At 37.3% G+C, this 20,537-nt stretch overlaps 1 long non-coding RNA gene across 1 annotated transcript in view; it reads left to right on the plus strand.

Moving 5' to 3' along the window:
• Positions 1–711: 711 nt before the first annotated feature.
• LOC105744442 (uncharacterized) overlaps positions 712–20,537 on the plus strand; it is a 73,237-nt gene continuing 53,411 nt past the window's right edge. The window contains exon 1 of the long non-coding RNA XR_001117520.2: positions 712–914. This is a non-coding gene — a long non-coding RNA (uncharacterized lncRNA). The remainder of the gene's footprint in view (positions 915–20,537) is intronic.

Raw genomic sequence — 20,537 nt, forward strand, 5'->3', positions numbered from 1 at the left:
GCCTTTCTCAAACGCAACTTTCTTAAATCCAGCTTGCAATTATGTCTGCTCCCTTTAACTTACACTTTCTAATTACTGGCTGATATGAAACTCCTCTATGGCCCTCCACCATCTGCTTTGCCTGGCTTTATGTGTGTCACCCACCCCCAGGACAGGCTCGGGTAACCTCAGTTAAGGCTGGACCATGTTCCCACCAAGGTCTTCTATCTCTAAATCCTGTCATCTTTCCACTCTATTACATGCCATTTCCACTACAACATGAAAAAAATTACATTGATAACATCTGACTTGTTTAGTATAATTCATCTATAAACAGAAAAATTAGCTGAAGCAGAGCTAGAGCAGGGAAAGTAGTAAAAGAAAACATTGCATTGGCATACTAAATTTCTTGAAGCCACTACTTTTAGTTATGCCATGTACTCATAGAAAAACAACCTTAGGTTTTCATGTTGAGTCCTAATATGGATGCTTATGAGTATTAAGTTTAGAGAAATGAGCTGATAAATATTTCTGGGTTTCTTTTCTCTCTCCACCACTCCATCATCAACCCCAACATTCAAAGAATGGTAAGTGTTTTCTACATGCACCACTCTTAGGGGTTAACTGTTGGAGCCAAAATCAGAGTCAGTTCTTGATTGTGGTTTCTAAAATAAGCTCTTGTAATTTATAACAAAGATAATAGAAGTCAAAGTCAGAACTCTCTATTTTAATTCTGGACCTTTGAAGAGAGGAAATATTAATATTTTTGAGTGATAAAAAATTAGACTTCGACCATTAAAAGCCTAAAAATCCCAAACATAGCAATTATACAACAAACAATGGCTTCAAAGGAATCTCAGGTTAAAGCAGCTTCCTTCTTGAAAAAGATCCCTCAAGTTCTGAAAGAAGAGGAAGTGGAATGAAGATCCTAATTGGTGAGTGACAACCATTGGTCTATGGTTCTCAATTGACTGGAGTTAATCTAGCAAAAGTCTGTAAATAAAGGAGATTTCATCTCTTTCTACCATTTTTCCCCTGGCACATTGCAAGATAACAATCCTGGATGCATCTGCTCTCTACACCCAACTTCATCTCTGGTGGGTAGTTCCAAGGTCCAGATTAAAAGGTGGAAAGGGCAGGCTAAGTTTCCAATATCCCAAAGTGATATTTTGATCAACTCTCCCACTCCCGTACCTGTCTCTCAATTGGTTCCAAACATAAGAAAGAAATAGGAGTGTTATTAGTGGATTTTACATGAACAAGAAAGTAACAATTGTATTGTCACTGATATTCAAATTTATTAATTTTATAGCATCTAGTATTACTTTAACTACCAATGAAGGACACCTCTCAAACTGCAACATTACCATAAGCAAGTATACCTTGGTTTACTTTATAACGAAGTATTTGAAATACCATATTATGACTATTTCATTTGTTTCTCCAGTCTGCACCTCATATTTTAAAAAAGCTCACTGAAATATATTTTATACAGTGGATAAAAATATATGGAGAAGGAAATTATGGCAAAGAGAAAATAAATGTAGGAAATAACATAAAATGTGAGGTGAGGTTAGAACCCAAGGTTATATGCTAGAAGACCTGAGCAGAGAGTAATGAAGAATGAATTTGTCTCTGAAATTCCTTAGAAACCAACATTGTAATTTTCTGGCCCACTGGATTATAATCTCTTAGAAATGTTACTACTTTAAAGTGAATCAATAACCTGTAGATAGTACTGAATGCTTATAAAAAAGAGACAACATTAAAACCAAATAATCTTTCCTGCGTCTCCTTTTGTTGCATCATCTTGCTGCATCAGCTCTCCATGGGTGCGGTGCCACTCCTGGGTGGGTTTTTTTCACGCGGGGTGGCTCTCCTTATGGAATGTACTCCTTGCACATGGGCACCCCTACACAGGGGTGCCCCTGCGTGGCACAGCAGTCCTTGCATGCAGCAGCACTGTGAATGGGCCAGCTTTCCACACAGGTCAGGAGGCCCTGGGGATCGAACCCTGGACCCTCCATATGGTAGAAGGATGCTCTATCAGTTGAGTCACATCCGCTTCCCAGAACCCAGAGGTTCTTGAGCCTTGGTCTTTAATAGCTAATTAGGATAATTATGACCATTCAAATCTATATGTGATAGTTTTCTACCTTCTTGCTTTAAAAAAAAAATGAGTATAGTCCGTTATACATTTTGTCAAAATCTATAAAATTGTGCAGTGAAAAATGTAAAACATAATGTAAACTATAGACCACAGTTACTACAAAGCTTCAATATGTGCTCATCAATTGTAAAAAATGTACCATGCTAATGAAAGATGATGTTAATGGGGGAGAGTATGGGAGGTGGTGGAGTATATGGGAATCCCCTATATTTTTACTGTAACATTTATAAAATCTAAAGGTCCTTTAAAAATAAAGAAACAAATTATTTTAAAAATATAGTAAATACAGTAGCTAAGCAGGTCAGCATAATCTTCATTTTGAGTCCGAACAGTTTTTAATCAAGAAACATCAATTCCAGTAGGAGAAACTCTACTTATTATTGTCCATGCAGATAATATGTTATTTAATATATCAAATAATACTTCTTAGTCAGTAGAAAACTTCATTTCTGAGGCTTTCTTTTTCATTGGAAAAAATATACCAATATCCCATTTCAATGTCCCATGGAAAGCATTTCCAAAGTAATTTAACTCCTTAATTCAGTTCTGGTGTAAACATAATTTTGCTAGTTTCATGGAAGCTTTTGTAAATAAAAATTTGGGAAAGATGCAAGAAATTCTAATCCTTGGTGATTTGCTTATTGACATGTATGCTCTGGTTCAATATTCTATAATGCATATTAATAATTTTTCAATATTTTCATAATTCTATGCATTCACTATCCTTCTTCAGGTTACACATAATTCATTTAGCTATTTTCCCCCAAAAAATGCAAATATTTCTATGGGATTTGAAGAGAATAGGAAAAATGGCTCAAATTAGGAGGAGAAAGGTTTTCCTGGAGATCTTCATAGCTGATCTGAGGAGACGAAAGATGGAAATAAGAAATAACAAACAGGTTTGTTAATGTAGTAAATGTACTCATTATAAGGTTAAGTAAGAAAACTACATTAATAATTAACTCAATATATTCTATTTATATTTGACCATTCTTAAAGTTCTGTTCACTTTTAGCTTCTCTTTCCTAGTTTCCCTATTCCCTCTAAAAATGCATTTATTCATCCACAAATATTTATTTAGCATATACTTCCAGCTACTATTGAAGATGCTGAGGAGATAACAGTGGACCAAAAATAAGACACTATCTTCTTTCTAGCCAGGGAAAGGCAATTAAAGACAAGATAATAAAAAGATCATATAGTTTCCATTACTGATGACAGTGCTTTTCCAAAAATGAAGCAGGGTAAGAAGATTAAGAGTGATGGAATAGAGGTTATCATTTAAGATACTTCAGCAAAGCCTCTTAGAAGATGTTATTTGAGCAGAGCCTGACTGAAGTTAGGAAGTAAGCCATGCAGATTGCACTTTTAGAAAGCCATGCACTTTTGGAAATGGAAATGGCAATTCCAAAGACTCAGTGGCTGGAACATGTTTGTTCTTAGATCAGAGAGACCCCTATGACTGAACCAGAATGCTGGATGGAAAGAGTGGAAGGCAACAAGTTTGGAGAAGGGGACAGAATCTAGATTGTGTACCAGAGTAAGGACTTAAAATTTCATTCTAAGTATCATCAGAAGCTATAGGGAACTTACGTATCACAGATGGCTTTTTAACAGTGGAGTGAAATGATTTTCATTGTTTTTTAAAAGGATCACTGTGTACTGTGACTGCTTGAAGGAAGGCAAGAATGGGATTTTTCTACCAACTTCAAGATAAATTCCAAATAGCTAACTTGGTTTAATAAGACTTTCATAAACTAGCTCCAATTTATATTTCCTATATCACTTCCTTTCTTAGAGACATCATACAATCTTTACCAAACTATAAATAGCACCCTACTCGAGAAAAACGTTCTCATGCCTTTCAACTTTATCTTTTTATAATGAAATTATAAGAAAATATGCTAGTTGACTTGATTCTATCAAATTCAGATGCTTCCGTTTTGGAATTGGGTGAGAGGTCTGGACTTCAAAGGCCCAAATCTTGTGCTCCGAGATTAATCTTTCTTGAGATTAATCTTTCATTGTTAGTCTCACTGTTGGTCTCAAGGAAATAAAAATAAGAGGGAAAATGCTTGGGGGTAAAAAGAGATTGGCTTAGATAAATTTTGATTTGATAAGGGTAAATTTGTCCATGTAATAGTCATGTAGTATTTATCTTTACCCTAAAGAAAAACACTGTGAATGATGGGAATGTTCTTTTGGCAAAAATGACAGGGGGGGTTACTGGTGCAGGTTGTCAGGGTTGAGGGAATATGTGGGACAGGTCACACCTGGAGCATGCTTCTTTGGGATATGAAAATGGTCATCTTGTCATAGTGCATTATCTCAGTATGTGAAGATCCATACAATAAACAAGAAAATATTAAAACCCCATCCTGAGAAGTCCCGTAATGTTCTCAATTAGAGGGGCAAGAATCTCTTGAAAACATAGGCTGTGCCTAATAAAAGAAAACAAATATGTCAAACCTTAATATTAATACATGTAACTATAAATCTTATTCTTCAAAAATTGAAATTTAGTGGTTACCATAGGTCCCAAGGGGAGGGAGAAGGAAGAATAGACTAGATGGGACATAGGGCACTTTTGGAGCATTGGAATTGTTCTGCATGATTTTACATGACAGAGGCCATAATACATTTTGTCAAAACCTATAAAAGTGTATGGTGCAAAATGTAATCCTAAAGTAAACCATTAACCATAGTTAGTAGCAATGCTTCGATATTTGTTCATCAATTGTAACAAATGAACCATACTCGTGTAAGATGTCATCAGTAGGGGAAAATGTGAGTAAGGGAGGGGGTAGAATATAGGGGAAGCCTCCATGGCACTGAGGGATTATTACCAAGAGCCAAATTTGGAATACATTTGGAAAAAGACCTTGACCAAAATGGGGAAATATTAAATAAAAATGGCGTTTTATGACTAACAGAATTCAAAGTGAATCAGGAGGTCATTCCAGAGGTTACGCTTATACATGTCTCAGGAGGATCTCATTGATTGCCACAGTAAATAGTGCCTCAAGCAGGGGTGCTCCTGAGAGTTCTACAGACACCTAGATACTATAGACAATCTCAGGAATTCTGCACCCTGTCAGTAAGCCTTATCTTAGAATATATGTTCCCCAATGTAACAGAGTTAAACTCACTTATAATTTCCTTAGACATGAACAACACTTCCTAGAATTATTTATTTTCTAGAAGTAACATATCCCACATATCTCACTTTGCTTACAGTCTATATAAAAAAATCATATGCACATCTGCTTTCCACTGAGGAGTGCTCTAACAGTGAGCCTTACAACTGGCACAATAGGTCACTTCCTAATCCCACTGGGAACAGATTTTAAATTAGAGGGCCTTGCAGTCCTTGGACTGTGTATGGCAAATCCTGCTTGCTTACTGGGCTCTTCTAAAAATGGAGGCCACAACCCATCGGAATGCACATGCAAATTCCCATAAATGCTATGGGTGAGAGATAATTCCCAGTATGAGCTCAGCATGGTCACTAAAACCTCACTTGTAAATTGGAGATGGAACCTACAGGAGAGGGCTAAGCCTGACAAACAGGACTTCTCCAAATTACAGGGACATGTGGCTTTCCACATGTTCAGCCTCTTGCCCATGGATCTTGAGATGCTGTAATGGCATCCCCAATGTCCCCTCCTCTAGCCAAGTGGGGAGCCCCAAACTGCCTGACATTAAAAGGAGGTCAGTATATGTCACTGATTGCAATGCTAACATTGTGTGCAACACAGCTTTCCCAGCCTCAAACATCCCACTTCCTTAGAGTGGCCATTTGGGGTCTGCAGAGTTGGCAGAGCTAGAAGTGGTTCACTTAGCCCTCCAGGATGCGCTGAGCTACCAGATGCCAAATTTCCAAATCTTTACAGATTCTTGAGCAATGGCCAAAGGGCTGGAGGGAGGGGTTAGGTCAATGCAAACAAAATAATTTTGACAAAAAAGGAAAAATATTAATACAAATGAGTTTTATGGTTAAGAACTTTCAAAGTGAGTTGGGAGGTCATTCCAGAGGTTATGCTCATGGATATCTAAGTAGGATCTCATTGACAGCCACAGGAACAAGTACCTCAAACAGTGGGGCTCCTGAGGGTTCTAGAGACATCTAGACACTATAGGTAGGGCAGACAATCTCAGGAATTCAGCACCCTGTCAGTGGGCCTTACTTTGGAATATATGTTCCCCAGTATAATGGAGTTAGACTTGTTTATAATTCCCCTACACATGACTCTTCTGCCCCCTTTATTTGAGTCTATAATTAGTATTATACTTGTTAAATATATGTCCCAGAACTTAAATCTTTGGTCTTTTCATATGATGGTTGAGCCCTAAATATCAGCAGAGTTGCAATACCTACTCTCTAGTTCATTGGAGTCACCCAGAACAACTAACAAAAGGATGATGATGGAGAACTCTTATCTCAAAAAACAGAGTATGTATAACTGCAAGCATGACAGTATCATCCTTTTGCCCCATGGTATCTAAGCCCCCTCTCAATCAGAAACAGAGTAGACATCACCATCCCAAAGTCCTCAAGACTGAGGAATGAACAAATATAAGGGGGGAATGCAGCTATGACTAAAGTAGACTTATTACTATTCTAGCAATGGAAGAACATGTATCATTGATATAAAGCCAGTGGTCACCAGAGGTTCTGAGGGGAGGGAGAGGGAAGAATAGGTTTAACATGAGGCATTTTGGGGAACATTGGAATTTTTCTGAATGATATTTCACTAATGGGTACAGGCCATTATACATTTTGTCAAAATCTATAAAAATGTGTGAAAAGTATAATGTAAAGTATTGACCATGGTTAGTAACAAGGCTTAAATATGTGTTCATCAATTGTAACAAATGTACCACACTAATGAAAGATGTTGTTAATGGGGAAAAGTGTGAGAGTGGGAGGAGGTGGGGTATATGGGAATCACCCTATATTTTTGATGTATTGCTTATGTAATCTAAAGCTTTCTTAAAAATACAAAATAAAAATAAATTTTAAAAAAATATTGTGGGTTTGCAAACAATGTGATATGCGATGTGATATAACTAATTCATGTACTTCTAAAAGTTTTTCCCAGTAATAGAATTTCCAGAACAGAGAAGAGGACATTTTCCCCCTTATTTCCCTTCTGCTTTTCTCTGCTAAGTACCACCATAAACCCTGTAAAAACCAAAACCTAAGGAAAACTCAGAAAAATAGTAAGAGGAAGTGAACTGGTCTGAGACCCCAGGATTACAGGTACCACCCAAAAACAGGGCATCTTATGTCCCCCAACCTAACAGGGGAAGGCAATTCAGAACCAGATTCCTGACTCCTGACCTAGCAACAGAAGAGAGCCAAGTAGTTTCATTTCTCCCACAGAAGTTCATCCAACAGCACCAAGCAAGCCCAGCACCACCAGCGAAATGGGTTAATTAGAGCCCTGCTAACAATAAGCTGCCAAGGGAAGCATTCTTCTATCCCATAGGCCTGAGATTCCCCTCCCCAACCAAAAGATACAGGAGCAGTTAGGTGGAATCAACAAGAGGGACCCTGACACACACACACACACAAAAGCCTGATGGGGATGAGCAGCTTTGTCCCATTGGGCTGAGACTTTCCTCCCCCACTCAGAGATACCAGCACTGTGAGAGGCACTGGCAAAATAACTCAACTAAAACATTTAGCCTTGAATGAGAAGAATCTTTGTCCTGCAGCCTCAGACTCCCCTTACCCATTGGGAGACATGAGGGCTGGGGAAGGACATCAGCAAGGGGGACATCATTACCAAGCAGCCTGGCTCAGGAAACCTCTTTACCTCCACTAAGAGATCACTGCAGGCCAATGTATGGCCCAACCTTAAGCACCTCCTGCAATGACAAATAGGAGCCACAACAGCACCAAATAAACAAAGCAGACTTTTTTTTTTAAATTCAAAGACTCTGAAAATTAAACTGATGATAAAACCAGAGCTCATGAAAGTAGGCCAAAACCTTCATGCTAAACCTAAACAAGATGACTGCATGCTAAAATAAAGTATTAAAATAGGACCCAGATCTTCCTAATACAATAGTTAAAATGTGCAGAATACAATAAAAAATCAGCTGCCCTGGCAAAAAGAAAACAAAAAAATCACAATTTAAGTGAGAAAAGGCAATCAGCAGATACCAACACTAAGATGAATCAGATGTTGGAATTATCTGACAAGGATTTTAAAGCAACACTTATGAAAATGCTTCAGTAATCAGTTACAAATTCTCCTGAAAAAAAACGCAAAAATAGAAGATCTCAGTGACGTAACAGAAGTTACAAAAAATAATCAAATGTAAATTATAGAAATGAAATCATAATAATAGATATAAATTTTTAAAACTCACTGGATGGGATCAATAGTAGAGTGGAGAAGACAGCAGATAAAGTTAGTGATCTTGAGGGCAGTTCAATAAATTTTACTCAAGCTGAACAAGACAGAAAATGTAGACACACATGCACAAAAAAGCGCAGATCCTCAGGGACCTATGGGACAGTAAAAAAAAGAAAAAAAAATCAGCACTCATATCATTAGCATTCCAGAAAGACAGGAAAAAGAAAGTAGAGCTAAATGAGTATTCAAAGAAATAATGGCTGAAAAGTTCTCAAAGTTGGTGAAAAACACAAATCTATAGATTTTAAAATCTGAGTGAATCTAAATAAGATAAAACCAAAAAAAAATCTGCATCAAGACACATCACAATTAAACTTATTTTAAAAAAAGAAAAGAAAATATCTTGAAAGCAGCCGGATGAAATCATGCATTACCTAAAGGAGAACAACAATTAGAATGGCAGTGGATTTCTCATCTTAAACAATGGAAGACCTAAAAAAAATGTCCCAATTTTCGAATACCAAAAGAAAATTCTATATCTGATGAAACTATAATTCAGGAATGAAGTGGAAATAAAAACATTCTCAGACAAATACAAACTGAAGAAATTTGTCACTAGAAGTTCAACTGCTAAAGATTAATGGAAGGAAGTCCTCCTAACAGAAAAGAAATGATTTTGAAAAGGAATTTTTGGGCACAGAAAAAGACAGCTGCCATTTTACCCTGACATGGGATAAAGGACTCCAGGGTTGCCTACAGTTGTAGAAAGACAAAAACAAAAAACAAAAAACAAAACCCGAGAAGCTGAGAGAGAGGCAGGAAGCTTAAGAAAGGAGCAATATGCTGATCACCCACAGCTGAGCCTGGGGAGAAAGTGAGCCTGAAGGAGAAAGCAGAGATTGCTGCCATTTTGCTTTGCCATGGCACAGGAGTCCAGAATTGCCAGAAGGCATCCTTTAAAGAGAAAGCATCTCTAGTGGCCTTGATTTGGACATTTTCACAGCCTCAGAACTGTTTACACAATGTTCTCATAACAATGCTACAAGGAAGGTACTGTTATCCTCATCTAAGAGATGAAAATACTGAGACTTGAAGAATTTGTCATTTGCCCAAGATCACCTGTCTATTTGGGACAAAGTCAACATTAAAATACAGGGCTGCCTGGCTTCCAAATCCAACCTCTTTTTTCTATAGTAGAAAGAATCAATCTTTGATATTACTTTACTATGATGAAATGATGTAAAATCAAATACTGCCTCATACCAGAAAAAAAAATCTTTGCATATAAGAAAGGAAGAACAGAAATATGAATACAGACAATAGACTATCCTCATTATGAGTTTTATAAATCATATTTGATGATTGAAACAAAAATTATAATACCATCAAGACAATAATAATTAAAAATGGGGATATTTTACCTCTCCTTAAATGTAAATGAAAGTAAAGTTTCCAAATTTCACTCAAAGTGGTAAAATGTTTATACCATTACATGGTATGAGTTACATATATATACAATAATACACAGAGGAACTACTCCAAAAGCTATACAAAGTAAAGCACTCAAAACCACTATAAATAAATGAAGACGGAATCTTTTAAAAATGTTCAATTGAACTACATGAAATTTTTTTAAAAAGAGAAATGAGAGCCAGAAGATAAACAGTAAGCAAATAATAAAATGGAAGCTATAAGTTGTAACATATCAATAATTACCTTAAATATAAATAATCTTAACATACCACTCAAAAGACAGAGATAGGCAGAATGGATAACAAAACACAACTCAACTACACACTGTTTATAAGAAACACTTCAAATTCAACAACATAGGTAGCTTGAAAATAAAGGGATGAAAAATATCTAACCCTACAAAATGTAATTAAATAAAGCAGAAGTGTCTATATTAATCAGATGAAGTAAACTTCAAAACAAAAAAACTTTAACTAGAGGCAAAGACATAATTATAAAGAGAATTCACCTGGAAGATATGATAATTATAAATGTATAAGCAACAAACAACAGAGCATAAAGCAAAAAAAAAATAGAGAAATCCACAATTATAGTTCAGAACTTCAGCATCCCCTCTCAGCAAATGGTGAACATAGTAGGCAGAAAATCAGCAAGGATATAGAAAATCTGAACAGCAAAATCAACCAAAAGGATTTAATAGGCATACACAGAACATTCCACCCAACAGCAGAACAGACTTTTTTTTTCAAGCACTATATAACATTCACCAAGGTAGATAATATCCTGAAACATAAAACAAACCACAACAATTTTTAAAGAATTTAAATCATATGGAATGTATTTTCTGACCACAATGGAAGTAAATTTGAAGTCAGTAACTAAAAGCAAAAAAGAAAATGTATAAACATGTGGAAATTAAGCAACATACATCTAAATAATCCACAGGCAAAGAGAAAGTCTCAAAACACATTTTTAAAAATGCATCGCACTGAAAAAAAATGAAAAAAAAATACGTGGGATGCAGCTAAAGCAGTGCTAAGAGATATTTATAGCACTAAATGCTTGAAGTAGAAACCAGTAAAGTTTGCAAATCTACAATCTCACTAGAATACAAAGAAAAAAATAAAACTGAAGCAAGCAGAAAGAAATATTCAAGATAAGAAATCAATGAATTGAAAACAAAAGCAAGAGATAATGAAACAAAAAAGCTGACTCTTTGAGGAAAAAATCAAGAAAATTGATAAACCTCTAGCAAGACAGACAAAAAATAGAGAAAACATACGAATTTCTAACATCAAAAATGAAAGAGTTTCCAACTTTTGGCAATGATGAATAATGCCACTATGAAGTTGGTGTGCATGTATCGGCTTATGTCCTTGTTTTCAGTTCTTCTGCGTATAGACCCAGCAGTGGAATTGCTGGGTCATATGGCAAATCTATAGCTAGTTTGTTTTTTTTTTTTAAAGATTTATTTTTATTTATTTAATTCCCCTTCCCTCTCCCGGTTGTCTGTTTTCTGTGTCTTTTTGCTGCGTCTTGTTTCTTTGTCCGCTTCTGTTGTCGTCAGCGGCACGGGAAGTGTGGGCGGCGCCATTCCTGGACAGGCTGCACTTTCCTTCGCGCCAGGTGGCTCTCCTTACAGGTGCACTCCTTGCGCCTGGGGCTCCCCTATGCGGGGGACACCCTTGTGTGGCAGGGCACTCCTTGCGCGCATCAGCACTGCGCATGGGCCAGCTCCACACGGGTCAAGGAGGCCTGGGGTTTGAACCGCGGACCTCCCATGTGGTAGACGGATGCCCTAACCACTGGGCCAAAGTCCGTTTCCCTATAGCTAGTTTTTTGAGGAATCACCAAAATGTCCTCCACAATGGTTGGGCCACTCTACATTCCTACCAGCAGTGGCAGCGGTGGATGAGGGTTCCCATTCCTCCACATCCCTTCCAACACTTGTAGTCCTCTGCTTTTTTAATAGCCACCAGCCTAATAGGGTAAGATGGTATCTCATTGTAGTTCTGTTTTGCATTTCCCCAATAGCTAGTGATGCTGCGCATCTTTTCATGTGCTTTTTAGCCATTTGTATTTCTTCTTTGGAGAAGTGTCTGGTGAAATCAATTGCCCATTTTTTTAGTGGATTGTTCATCTTTTTATTTTCAAGATACAGGATTTCTTTATATATGCTGAATATTAGGCTCCTATCATATATATGGTTACCAAATATTTTCTCCCATTGGGTAGGCTGCCTTTTCACTTTCTTGACAAAATCTTTGGAGGTGCAGAACGTTTTGATTGAGGAGGCCCCATTTATCTATTTTTTCTTTTACTGCTCATTCTTTGGGTGTGAAGTTCATTAAGCCATTTCCTATTACAAGTTCTTGTAGATGCTTCCCTACGTTGTCTTCTGAGGTCTTTATGGTCTTGGCTCTTATTTTTTAGGTCTTTGATCCATCTTGAGTTGATTTTAGTATAAGGTGTGAGAAGGTGTGAGATCTTGCAGCCACTAAAAGGCTAATAAAGGAATACTATGGGCAACTTTTCACTCATGAATTTAACAACTTAAAAGAAATGGAGAACCTATAAATGAGTCTAACTCCTTTATACTGGTGGGTATAAATTCCAAAGTAAGGGTACCCACTGAAAGTGTGCCAAATTCCTGAGCTGTCTGCCCTGCAAATAGTTTCTGGATGTCTCTAGAGCCCTCAGGAGCCCTGCTATTTGAGGCATTGTTTGCTGAGGCACTCAATGAGATCCTGCTGCTACTTGTAAAGTGGGGCCCCTGAAATGAACTCCCAACTCATGTTGAAGGCTCTTAGCCTTAAAAACTCATTTGTATTTACCATTTTCCCCATTTGGTCAAGGTCTTTTCCTGGAAGCATTGCTGTGTGGCACTTGGTAATAATCCTTCAGTGCCAGGGGGGCTTATCCCCACGAGTCAAGTCCCATGCCAGGGGTAAGGTATTGAGTTTATGTGCTGAGTTTGGCTTACAGAGAGGCCACATTTGAGCAACAAGGAGGCTTTCAGGAGGTACATCTTAGGCAATATATAATACTAGGCTAAGTTTCAATTTCACAAGAAAAGGTTCATAAGTATAATCATCGATATCAAGGTCCTGATGTAATGGTCCATCTTCCTTCACTAGGCACTGCCCTTTATACTTGGGAGATTCTTGCTGTCCTATTAGAGAATGTAGCAGAATTCCCCAGAATGGGAATTTAAGATTCTTTCAGTTATTATGTGGCTCTCCACCCACTGAGACAATGCCCCATGAACACTTGAACATATTCGTGTGCCTTTGAGGCATACCCCAGGTGAACCCCTTTCCACATATCTCCTCATCACTTATACCCTGAACCATTGATCTTCTCCTGCAACTGCTGTGACTGTTCTGTGATCCAAAATCTCTCAAAAATGAAGCCAACAAAATAACCAAATAAATTTAGTAAGAAAACAAAATAATAATTTAAAAAATAATCAATATACAAAAATATTTTTAAAATTTGAAATAAAATTAAAAATTTTTTTAATACATTGTGTCTGTCTTTCATCACTGCAAGATCTTTTGTCCTGTATGTACAGTGAAATTTTCTTCCATATATTCCCTCTGTGTCTTATGTTTTTCATCTTTTCTTCAAAGAAACTTTAGGATTCAGAAAAGTCACATAGAGAATATAGGGGATTTGCATTTACTCAGTGCCCTCCCGTTTTTCCCCTATCCCCTACTAATAACATTTTACATGTGGATGGTACATTTGTTACTCTTTGCTCCTTTTAGTTGAACCTATAATTAGCACTATACTTGATAAATATATGTCCCAAAGACTTAAATCTTTGATCCGTCCATGTGCCAGTTAAGCCCTAAATTTCAGCAAAGTTGCAACACCTACTCTCCAGTTCATTGGGCTTACCCAGGACAACTAACAAGGAGATGATGATGGACAATGCCCATCCCAAGGAACAGAGAGTGTCTGCAACTGCAAACAAGATAATTCCACCTATCTGCCCCATGAGATCTAAGCTCCCTCTCAATTAGAAGCAGAGTGGGCATCACCATCCCCAAATCCTCAAGATTGGGAATGAACAATGGACTAAAGTAGACTTATTATTCTACTACAGGCTTACTATTATTATAGCAATGGAAGAACTCTTATCACTGACATAAAGGCAGGGGCCACCAGAGGTTCTGAGAGATGGGAGAGGGAAAAATAGATATAATATGGGGGCATTTGGGGGACAATGGATTTGTCCTGTATGACATTGCAGTGATGGATACAGGCCATGGTATTTTTTTGTCACAACCTACAAAATTGTGCAGGACAGAGTGTAAACTATAATGTAAACTGGATTTCATAGTTAGTAGCAATGCTTCTATGTATATTATTTGCCGTTTTTCTTGTCTTGCCTTAATGTGAAATGGATGAAATAGTGCCGTGAGCCAACACCAATTTTTCCTACCATTCTTTTAAATGCAACGGACAGAATATGTTAGCTTACATGTCAAAGGCAAAGAAAGAATTGACTTTCAGAGTGTCTGTCTCACTTCTATTTAATGCTGTAAAAGCTTTCCCAATGTTAATTTGCATTTTATTAATGTTTTTTATAGCAGAAAAAAGTTTTAATAAAATCAGTAGTAACCTTCCTTTGGAATCAAAAATTATTTCCCTTTGTCTTCTTACATTATAGCAAAATATTAACTTTTCAAGCTCATGAATAAACTGTTTTACCAATATGGAGCTAAAAAAATAATCTGTTTCCATATATGCTTTTCTACTCAACTCACAATGATAAATCAGAAAAGAGAGAAAAATAGAGAGTGAGAGACAGTACGTGTGTGTACAGCTGTAGAGAAATTTTATGGGTTTCTTGACCTTATTTTGGCAACTTGAAAAGAAAACTGCTAGGATTTGAAGTTGTTTTCAAGGAAACTGACATGTGCTGAAGCTGACACGTGGCCTTCTGAGCCATTCCCTCCAGCAGTTAAAATGTTCAGAGAATCTTGGCTTTTTCATGGCAAGACAGCTATAAATTTTTTTAAAAATAATAAATAAATAAATAAAAGAAATGACATTTTAACTAAATAGAAAAAATATTTACTGTTCATTTTTAAGAAAGGAAATATTTTGAAATTATCATAAAAAAAAGCTACTCATCATCATTGATCTTTTATAAAGAATTTTAAGTACTTATTCTGCTTAAGAAATTATAGTTCTCTGTAGGATGAAGGGAAATATGCCTACTTCAGTGTCTAATCCAAAAAAAGGTTAATATTGGACTTCTCTAATGTGAAGTTGTATATTTGTTTTCTAATGGTAATTTGCCTCTTGTTTTCCAGTTATAGTAGGAATAAAATACTATATGAGGATTCAAACACTATCTTCTAATAGTTCCTAGAAACTCACTATGAATATATCTTTCATTTTTCAAGTTCTTAACAGGTCTGAATCCCAAAAGAAGAGAGGCACATAACAGGAGATACATATGCACAAAGCGTCTAAAGTGTGTTCACAAATCCACCATCGCTCTATCATCCAAATTGCAACTCCCCTATAACTCTGCCTCCAGTCCAAATCCCAATTTAATCATAGATTTAACTCCATGTTAGACATTGTTTCAAACCCAGATTTGATAATCTTGGCCCTAGGTTTTGGATACATACTGCCATGAATTGCTGATATTTCACTAGTTAGCAGGATCTAAGTACTCCAAAAAGAAATGGCTTTTATTTCAGTTGATGGTAGAAGGGGTAGAGTGGGCTAAAAGAATTTTCTCAATGTTTAGTTTTCCTGTGATACTTTTTATATATTTTCGGAGGCATTATTTATCTCCTGAGATATCCACATCATATTTTGCCTCCATCATCAACTCTGTCCCGAGAACACTTTTTCTGACTGGAACTGCCTCGGTAATCTTCTAATTTATTAGAAATGGCAAAAACAATGACATTATTAGCCATGGAGAGTTCACCTTTTATAATCAGCTTCAACTGCAAAGTCTTTAGAAAGAATTAGCTTTCTAGGATAAAACTAAGTATTCGAGTCATGAAAATGTATCTTCATCAGTGAGTGTAATGCCAGGCTATGTTCTCTACTCTTCCAAAGAAGAAATCTCAAATGTCTTTCCACATATTGAAAATCCATGTAGTACTATACCTGAAATGAAGGGTAGCAATCTGTGCTATTGTTTTTGTTCCCTTTGGGATGAGTTCATTGAAAATTCAAAGTTTTCCTTGTGAGTCTGGAGTGTTCTCTTAAGCCATTTTGAAAAAGGCTTTTTAGTAAAATGCTCCTTTCGTTGACATATGCAATGGCTACCATTATGACACATTTCACACACGTGAGAATTCTGACCTGGGCCATACATAGCCATTAAGATGCCTGACAGGTTTAGGGAAATATCTCAGGAGTGAGCATGGGCCCAGTGGTGGTGGTAGTGATGGTAATGCTGGTACGGGTCGTAGTGAAGGTCGTTTGATGATACTGGTGATTATGGTACTACGGTGAGTGTTGATGGTGGTCTGGTGACAGTGTCAGTGGTTGCTGCTGATGATATGGCAATATGATAATAGTGGTGACTATGGTGATGGTGACGGTAGCAGTAATAGTAATGGTGGTGGTGGTGATGGTGATGATGGCGGTGGTGCTAGTGTGGACAGTGACAGTGATAGTGGTGGTTACTGTGGTGGTAATCTGATGGTGATGGTTACCATGGTGGTAATCTGATGGTGGCAGTAATGGTAACAGCAGTCGTTTTTAGTAATGACAGTTTTGGTGGTGGTTAAACTAGTAGTGGTACTTTCTTCGTACTGTATTAGAGAGAGAACACAACACTAAGAGGGGTGGATTTTAAACAATCTCCTGACATCTTTTTTCTACTAATATCTGAGAGAAATTGAATACTCAATGAATAGTAAGAAAAAAGCTTTCATTTTATATTTTGGTAATATGGTACTCACAAATATGGCACAAGTCCTTTAAAATAATTTCTTAAGGCCAGCTGGCATCTGCCCCATACCCACCCCCCACACCTCCAGACCACACATACCACAATTTCATTCACTCTTGAATTATTTATGTAAAGAACTCAAACTTTTCCTTATTTCCTCTGAAAAACCTCCCTTGATGCTGCCCCCCGTTATAGTTCCCAGGGCTTTCCACTCTCCAAGCAGGTATCCCAGATTTTAACTATCCACTAGTCCATCTGTCCCAGCAAATAAAAAGATACTTGAAGACAGGCAAAAGTATACTTTTTCATCTTTGTATTTTAATATCTAACATAGCGCATGAAATAAATATTTGTTGAATACCTGCTTGAAAAAAAAGAATGAATTTCTCTATAATATGATGGGCTTCCTTGAGGGGAATTATGAATTTTCCATCTTTGTTGTTTTCTATCTCTCAATATTTCCTATACAGTGAGTGCTTTAATAATAATCAAGGAAATTAAATTCTAAACATAGCTTATTTGAGATAAGCAGACATATTATTTTCCCAAGATTCTTCCATTCTTAGGATTCCAAGGCACTGTTATTTGGGTGATGTATAATTTACAGATGAGAAAGTCTCACTTCAGTTCACATGTTATTTCAGGAGGAGGCCCAAACTGAGCCCAGGCCTTGCTACTCCCTTTCTAGTGCTCTCTTCACAAAATCATATTAACTTACACCTCACTTCTCTTACGTGTCTCTTTTATCCAGTACTAAGTACTTAATTCAACAATCTTCCTCTAGTAAGACATAGAATAGTGGTTAAACTATTTCTGTGCTTAGGCCCTGCTTCTTCTCCAGTTCAAGTAGAGTCAATCACCTTGGAAAATGACACCTGCAAAGATATAGAAAAAAATGATTTGGTCCAGATGGTAACATTTGGCAATTGATGACTGATTTGCATGGCCAGAGCTTTAGGACAAATCAATTCCATCACACCTTTGCTTGGAGATGGGCGGAAAACAAAAACACGATCAGTTCCCAGTGTCATTATAGTTTCTTTGATGTAGAGTCTCACCCATTAGGGACATAGTAGTGAAACCAGAGATCAAAACAACTGGTCTTTATTATCCTTTGTTAGTTCCCCAGGATACCACTTGCTCAAAGGAAAGGAGGTGAATGATTTCCAACTTGGGTTCAGTTCCCCTGAGAAGCTTGTGGTTTCATGAGTCTGAAAACAGTACAATCATTCCCAAGACTACTTTGTCCAATAGTGTTCATAGGATCCCCTGCTCCCAAAGCAAAGCTCCAAAAGCCTTTCCTTCCAGAAAAGCCAGTTCAACCAGCAGCCAAGAGTCAACCTTGATAAATACGGTTTTAATAAGTGCTAGAAAATCAGGAAATTGTAGACTCTTGGCTCTTGTGATTTTTATCATACTGTTTCCCTTTGGAGAACTGCAGAAGAGCCAATAATGTGTCATCCTTTCCATCAGAGAGAGTCCCACAAAAAATCAGTGTTGAAGAGACATCTTCCTGTCAGGTACTACTGTATATCAAATGCATCCCTCTTGGAGAAAAAGATGAAATTAATTTGAAAACAAAGAGAAGAGTCTGTAGCAACACTGGCAGAGGACAAGGCTTATAAGCCGGCCCAAGGGTACTCCAAATCTACCATAAGGGAAACATCTGACAAAGAAAAATGTGTGCTGGCAACTTGTTTGATTGTAATTTCAATGAAAAATTGAAACCATACTTCCATGGGATTAGGCTTCCCTCATTCACCAGAAGGAGGTTCCTGTTAACAATTACGGACCATGTTAGCATCCCTTGCACTTCTACTTTCAGGCTGCTTGCCCCTAAGTATACATTGTGGGCTTTGGATTCCTTGAAATGGAAGAAACCTCCTCAATGAGTCCAGAGATCATAGAATTGGTTTTCAGTAACTTAATGAGGACTACAGTGGTTGTAGTGATGGCTAAAAAGTGGGCATATGTCTTGCAGATGCAGTATTAGTTAGATAAATAAACCAAAGGGTTTCCCTTCCTCTGAGACAATAAGGCTCTCTTAATAGTACTCAAAAGAGGCCATAGTTTACCCACTATAGTGTAACAATGTGGAATGGAGGGAAGACACTTTAATATATTTTCCCATAAGGGAAGTATCTTTATTTTTGTCATACCCAGGAGAATGGTATATGAAAATGGTCATGTTCATAGTTTGCAAAAAAACAAATGTTCAGTAAGGAAAAGCAGTATACTGGACTCTATGAGGTCCTTCACAGTATGTGTTGCACAGAATACCAGAACTGTTTACAGTGTGTAAATATCCCGAAGTGTGAGTCAAAGAGGTGATAATTAATGTGTTTAAAGATTAATGAGCTCAAGACCAGTTTATGGAGAATACAGCTGACGATTTACCAAACGTAAAGGCTGCAGAGGGGTGGGGGGGGGTGGAAAGCGTAATTTGTCTCTGTCTTTATTTATTTATTTTTGACCAGGACTGCTGCTTGTCCTGCATTATGGTTCTCATTTGCCTCTTTGGCAGTACTCTGGTCATCCACCAAAATATGGATATTAGCCTCTTGTGACTAGGTATTTCATAGAAAAATAAATCCTTGGGACAGAGGAAGGATTCTCTGATCCTGTGTAAAGTACTGAATTATACTGCAAGTGAAAAACACATCTGACAGGGGAAAGAGAATGCATCTAAAGGCTAATTCCTTACCAAAGGGCCTTAGCCAAAGAACCTGCTATAGAATATGTGAGGAAATACACTTTTCCAAGGTAGCTCCAATTATGTAGAAAAATGTCCAGTGTTGCCTTGCTATGTCTACTTTTCATGTAAGTTCCCAGAGGCCAGGAGCCACATCTTTTAAACCTTGACCATATTATCTGGCATATGACGAGTTAATAGAATCAAATAAAATTTCCTTTATGTAAACTGTTTTAACACAATTCAAAAGAAAGCACGTAAAAATCCTAAGTTGAATCTTTCCAATAAAAAAAAAAAATAGGACTAACTACAACCAAAGAAAACATTTGTAGGACTTTAGAAGCTACATTAAATCTAACTCCAGCTCTGCCAATGTCAGTCCAAGCCTGATTTGTCTTTATGTATTCCTTCCATTGTTTCAATAGGTAGCTGAATGCCTAAGAATTATCATTGCATTTCCGAAGAGGCTAAATCACTGAGTATGGGCACAGAAGGAATCACTCTAATGATTCTAACAGCTCTCTGCCTGCATAACACCCTGTCCAGTCATAGTGAAAAGACAGAATAACTCATCACATATCTCTGAAGGGTAGGTGTAGAAGCGATTCAGGGCCCAAAATTTTCTATATATTTTTGGCCATCTCATCTGACTTTGTTTAAGAATTGTTCTTCAAAGAGATGAAGCCGGCTAGTAAGGGGAATCAATAGATGGATCTGGAACCTGGCAGAGAGTCCACATGAACATCAATAACCCCAAGACGGCTGCTGGAAGACTCTCACCCCCAAGATTCTGCCATCCAGAACAAAGACTTCTTCTGGAAGCCAGGAGAAGCCCCAGATATTCCCCAAGGATTTTATCATTGGGCCTCACAGAGAATTGATAGGTGGGGTAATCAATCAAAACAACAAACAGCTGGG

The sequence above is a fragment of the Dasypus novemcinctus genome, chromosome 1, assembly GCF_030445035.2.
Source record: "Dasypus novemcinctus isolate mDasNov1 chromosome 1, mDasNov1.1.hap2, whole genome shotgun sequence".
Lineage (NCBI taxonomy): Eukaryota > Metazoa > Chordata > Mammalia > Cingulata > Dasypodidae > Dasypus > Dasypus novemcinctus.